Source organism: Cucurbita maxima, unplaced genomic scaffold (assembly GCF_002738345.1).
Source record: "Cucurbita maxima cultivar Rimu unplaced genomic scaffold, Cmax_1.0 Cma_Scf00037, whole genome shotgun sequence".
Taxonomy (NCBI): Eukaryota; Viridiplantae; Streptophyta; class Magnoliopsida; order Cucurbitales; family Cucurbitaceae; genus Cucurbita; species Cucurbita maxima.
Genome location: NW_019272053.1, coordinates 1,107,019 through 1,113,057, shown reverse-complemented (window position 1 = coordinate 1,113,057; position 6,039 = coordinate 1,107,019). Strand labels below are relative to the sequence as shown.

The 6,039-nt window shown below is 37.3% G+C and overlaps 1 pseudogene; it reads left to right on the top strand.

Moving 5' to 3' along the window:
- The first annotated feature begins 408 nt into the window (after positions 1-408).
- LOC111468636 lies at positions 409-4,957 on the top strand (annotated as a pseudogene).
- The last annotated feature ends 1,082 nt before the right edge of the window (positions 4,958-6,039 follow it).

Here is a 6,039-nt window from a genome sequence, read left to right as displayed (position 1 = left end):
AAAATTCAACTTCTAAGTCTCTCAATAAAATTTAATCTTTGTCGAGGATCAGGTTTTATACAAGTCAATCCAGGTACATCCTTACAATTGGTAGCCAAACAATTATTAAAAGTCATACAAATTTGAGCCAACGTTCAAGTGATTATTACGAGGGTAACCATTTTTCTTGATCATAAGCAAAAAGCAATCGAGACGGTTGCTAGTCATCGAAATAAACTTTCAAATTCAGAAATTTATGTTTAGTAGGTGGAGACAAAGATAAAATGATTTCGAAATTCCAACATTGAATGATAAGTAATGAGAAAAATGAGAGGAAGTGACAAGTTTAGACAATAAGAAAGTGGGAAAAATAGGGTTCTTGTGTGGTATAAATACATATCCACACCTTAAGTTGATCAACGTGGGGAACAACATGGATAGCATTTTGAGCCAATCCATAGTACTCCCACTACTACTCCTCGTTTCTTCCTATGCATCTGCCCACATCCCATGCCTTGGCGTCCAAAGAAGGGCATCCCAAAACAAGCCCCAACAAGCTAGCACACCCGACGGATTAGGAACTTTTTATTACAAACAACCACTTGATCACTTCAATTATTTGCCTCAACACGTTTAATCAACGATACATTATTGATTTCAAACATTAGCAAGGTGTCAATCCCAATGCTCCCATCATTGTTTTTTTTTTGGTGCCGAAGAAGATATCGACAGTGACATATCGTTTATAGACTTTCCCATTCGCTTTGCATCTCGATACAAAGCTATGCTTGTGTATTTAGAGGTAGGAGGTGCTAAGGTTATTGCCTCGAATGTATTCAATCTTATTTTTGACATGTATTGTTTGTTTGTTTATAGCATCGATTTTATGGGAAATCAGTACCGTTTGATTCGATAGAGAAGGCTATGAAAAATGCGAGCGTTCGAGGACATCTGAATTCAGCTCAAGCCTTAGCTGATTATGCTGAAGTGCTTTTGCATATCAAGAAAATGTTTGCTTCTCAAACTTCTCCTATCATTGTCATAGGAGATTGGAGGCTCCTAGGGTGGAAGTAAGTTAACTTAATTTTCTTAAATTTTCTTAATTCTTTTAAGTTAATGAATTTCCAATGAGTTCTTGAGGAGACTAAGGATCCTCCACAATGGTATGATATTATCTATTTTAAGCATAAACTTTTATGACTTTACTTTTGGGACTCCAATAATTCTCGTCAATCCTCCCCTTAAACAAAGTACACTTAGAGCCTTCAACAGGCTCTGATACCACCTGATAGAGACAAAGAAACTCCACAGTAGTAGATATTATCCATTAAGTATAAGATTTCATAACTTTAGTTTTGGTTTTCTCCAAATATCTCATACCAATAGAGATAATATCCGTTACTTATATATCATCATCTTCCCCTTAATTAGTCAACGTGAGACTCCAATATTCCTCAACAATTTTAGGTAGATTTAGACTGGTAAATTATAAAACTTTGTTGGATAATTATTTAGTTTATGAGAATCGAGCTTCTAAATACTATTAATTGTGAGATCCCACCTCGGAACGCAAATTTGAGGGGAAGCCCAAAAGGAAATCCCATAGACGACAATATCTTCTAATGTTGGGCTCGGGCTATTACAAATGGAATCAAAGCCAGTCATCGAGCGATGTACAAGTGAGGAGGCTGAGTTAGGAAGGGGGTATACATGAGGCGGTGTGCCAGCAAGAACGTTGGGTCTCAAAGGAGGTAGATTGAAGGGTCTCATATCGATTAGAGAAATGAAAGAGTACCAGTGAGGATGTTGGGCCCCAAAGGAGGTGGATTGTGAGATCCCCGAGTTGGAGAGGAGAACAAAATATTCTTTATAACGCGTCGAAACCTCTCCTTATCAGAAACGTTTTAATAACGTTGAGAAAAACTCGAAACGAAAAGTTCAAAAAAGACAATATTTGTTAATGATAGGTTTGGGCGGTTACAATTCATACCTATGAGTTTCTTTATTTTGTTATATACTTTTTGCTAGTGTTTTTCGAAATAGAAATTTAAAAAACTTTTAGTTTTCCATGATCATAATCGAGTATGCAATGGATACACAGTGCTAGCTTCATGGTTTAGGCTAAAGTATCCCCACATCGCTCTTGGAGCCCTGGCTTCTTCAGCACCAATCCTTTACTTCGACAACATCACACCTCAAGACGGATATTACTCCATCGTCTCCAAATCATTCAAAGTAACTCCAAACAATCAATCAATCCATTTTTTCACAATTCAAAAATGCTTCAAATTATTAACAACAGTCCATTCATGAATGAAATCAGGAAACCAGCCAAACATGCTACGAAACCGTACGAAGATCGTGGGCCGAAATTGATAATCGCGGAGAACAAGCCAGAAGGGCTCATGATTCTGAGCAAAAGATTCAAAACTTGTAAGAAATTGAATGAAAGTCATGAGCTGAAGAACCATCTGGACAATGTTTTCACGTACGCAGCTCAGTACAACAGCCCGCATGAGAAGCCAGTGAGAGTCATATGTGCGGCCATTGATGAAGCGGCAAGGAAAAACAGCGACGTGATTGAGCAAGTGGTTGCGGGGGTCGTTGCTTTGATCGGGGAGAGGGATTGTTACGATGTGTTTGAATTTGGGGATCCCGATGATGCCATTGATCCCTTTACATGGCAGGCATGCTGATTCATTCCCTATTGGTGTTTTTGATGCTTAATTTTTGAAATTATGAATTCAATAGGTAGTTAGAAATAACTGCTCTCCATAATGGAATGATAACCTCTATTTTGATTATAAGTTTTCATGGCTCAATTCGTTCTCCCCTCGAATAAAGTACACTTTGTTCGATACTTGAGTCACTTTGACTACATCTTTGTAGAAACCTTTCCCTATCTGACGTGGAAACCTTTCTCTAGCAGACACGTCTTAAGGGGAAGCACAAAGAGGACAATATCTGCCAGCGGTGGGCTTCGGTCGTTACAAATAGTATTAAAGCCAGGTTACCGGGAGATGTGCGAGTTTAGGGGTGGATTTGGTGGGGATCCCACATTGATTTGAGAAAGAACGAGTGCCAGCGAAGACGCTGGGCTCTGAAGCGGGTGGATTGTGATATCCCACATTAGCTGTAAGGGTGTGGAACCTTACCTTTTCCTAGGAAGTTGAAGAGGAGAATGAAACACCCTTTATAAGGGTGTGGAAACCTTACCTTTCCCTAGTAATTGGAGAGGAGAACAAAACAAGGTGTGAAAGCCTTACCTTTCCCTAGGAGGTTGGAGAGGAGAACGAAACAACCCTTTATAAGGATGTGAAAGCCTTAGCTTTCCCAAGGAGGTTGGAGAGGAGAACGAAACAACCCTTGGGTGTTGAAGCCTTCCCCTAGCAGGGTTTAAAGGGTTTGGAAACCTTCCCCTAGCAGGGTTTAAAGGGTGTTGAAACCTTACCATTCCCTAGGAGGTTGGAGAGGAGAACGAAACAACCCTTATAAAGAGTATGGAAACCTTCCCCTAGCAGGGTTTAAAGGGTGTGGAAACCTTCTCCGAGAAGGATTTTTAAAGCCTTGAAGGGAAGCTCTTTATAAGGGTGTGGAAACCTTCCCCCTTCCTCTAGCTAAAGGATGTGGAAACCTTCCCCCCTTTCCCTAGCAGGTTTGCCTTGAGGGGAAGCCGAGGACCATATTTGCTAGTTGTAGGTTTGGGCCGTTACAACCTTCAAAGCTCACACTTCTTTGTTTGACATGGATAAGTTAAGGGCATGGCTCTGATACCATGTTATGAATCACGAACCTACACAATGGTATGATATTTGCTTTGATACCATGTTATGAATCACAAGCCTACACAAAGGTATGAGGGCCATTACAACCTTCGAAGCTCACACTTCTTTGTTCGACATGGATAAGTTAAGGGCATGACTCTCATACCATGTTATGAATCACGAACCTCCACTATGGTATGATATGAGCTCTCATGGCTTTCTTTTGGGTTTTATAAAAAAGTCTCGTGTAAATATAGATGTATTTCTTATTTATAAATCTATGATCATTCTCTTCAACGCGAGACTCCCTCCCAACCATCCTTAATATAACTTAATTTGTTCCGGTGTACAGCGAGATGGTAATGCCTATTGGGATTAGTGGCAAAGAAGACTCGATGTTCCCAACAGCACCTTTTGATTTCAACGAATTTAAGAAGGATTGCAAGGCTGTGTATGGGGTTTCACCAAATCGTCATTAGATCACAACTTTTTATGGAGGCCAAGTAACTCTCAACTAACCTAAGTTTCATATCTTTTTATCATAAAATAATAAAATACTCTTAAATTACTTAAATATATATATATATATATATATATTAAACTTCACAATAACATCCTTAGTATGAAGAAATTTTAAAAAATTTTACTGTATTTTTAAAAGTTGAAAGGATATTTTTATTAATTCCACGAGAAACCATTTGATAAATTGTGCAGGACCTGAAATTAATACTCCATCGGTTCGGAAGTAACATTATGTTCTCTAATGGCCTCAAAGATCCTTACAGCAGTGGAGGGTAAGAACAATATCTAAGCTACCTAATTGGTAGCACCTTCAAAGCTTCAAATTATTAATGGTATGGCGTTTGTATCGCAGGGTATTGCATAATATATCTGAGAGCATTGTTGCTATCCCCAGGGCTGAAGGTAATGCTTTCATCATAATTTGATTAATTATTTTACATTTCATAGGGTTTTCAAATGGTAAAATTGTGATTAATGCAGGCTCCCATTGCTTAGACTTAGAAGAAAGGAGGGAGGATGATCCTGAATGGTTGACAAGCCAAAGGAAGGCTGAAATGGACATAATCAATGCTTGGATCTCGAAGTATTATGTCGATCTCTTGCAATCCAACCAAACTCTCAATGCCCATTGATATGTGAACTCAAGAACATCTAAAATCGTTCTAATAAATCTTTTTTAAATTTGGAAACGAGACCTTAGTGAGCTGTGTTTCTAAGATAAAATCGTTCTGATAAATCCTTTTTAATTTTGGAAAAGAGACCTTAGTGAACTGTGTTTCTAAGATCATGTAATCGTGTTTGATGGGGGAAGAACAATGGTCTTTAAAATGCTTCTTACTATCTATAATATCTACGGAAAAATAAAAAAAATAAAAACTTCATATTTGAGAAAAAAAAATTAAACTGCTTGGGTAGATTTGAGAGATTTTAGTCTGTTTTTAAGGTAAATCATATCTTAGAATTCTTTCTCCTTAATAGTTAGCTTGAGAGGGCATTAATCCAATAATTTACAAGATCAGGTAATAATCCGATCTCATCCACTCCTATCCAATTAATTAGATTTTTGTTAGCATTTTAAGTTATAGGAAATAAGGTTAGAATCAATAAAATTTTAGCCGACAGTTCTATAAATTTGTAAGATTAGCCAAACAATTGATTAAAATTGGCCGATAATATTTGTTTCAAATAAATAGTAATATTAGAGAATGAAAATAATTAGAGAGGGAGGAGGGAGGAGGGGAGATCAAAGGACAAAATTGAACTTTCATTAAGGATATATGGGTGACAACTTAAGCAGGTAAGTGACCTTACATCGGCAAGGTTATATTTGAGGTTGACACGTGTCCCATGGTTCTGCACGTGTCATATATATTGATTTGTGAATTGTTTATAGTTCGATATGCTTATGATATGTTATGTATATGTTATAATATGTGAATTGAAGGATAATACTTACAGTACGATGTGTTCAATGATATGCTTGAGATGTGTCCAATGATATGTTTGAGATATGATACGAGAAGAATGCATAAAACGTAATGTAACGATAGAAGTAAGAAATGTTAATGAAACGTTAAGGTTAGATTACGTATCAAAGTGTTATGGATATGAGAGACTGATAAAAGAATACGATTAGGTTATGGGTAGAAAGAGATAGAATTATGATAAATTGATAGAACGATAGCATTAGGATACGTTCCTGTGACAATATGACTAAGGTACGTTCATGTAACGATATGACTTTTATATGTATAAGAACGCCAAGGCTATGATA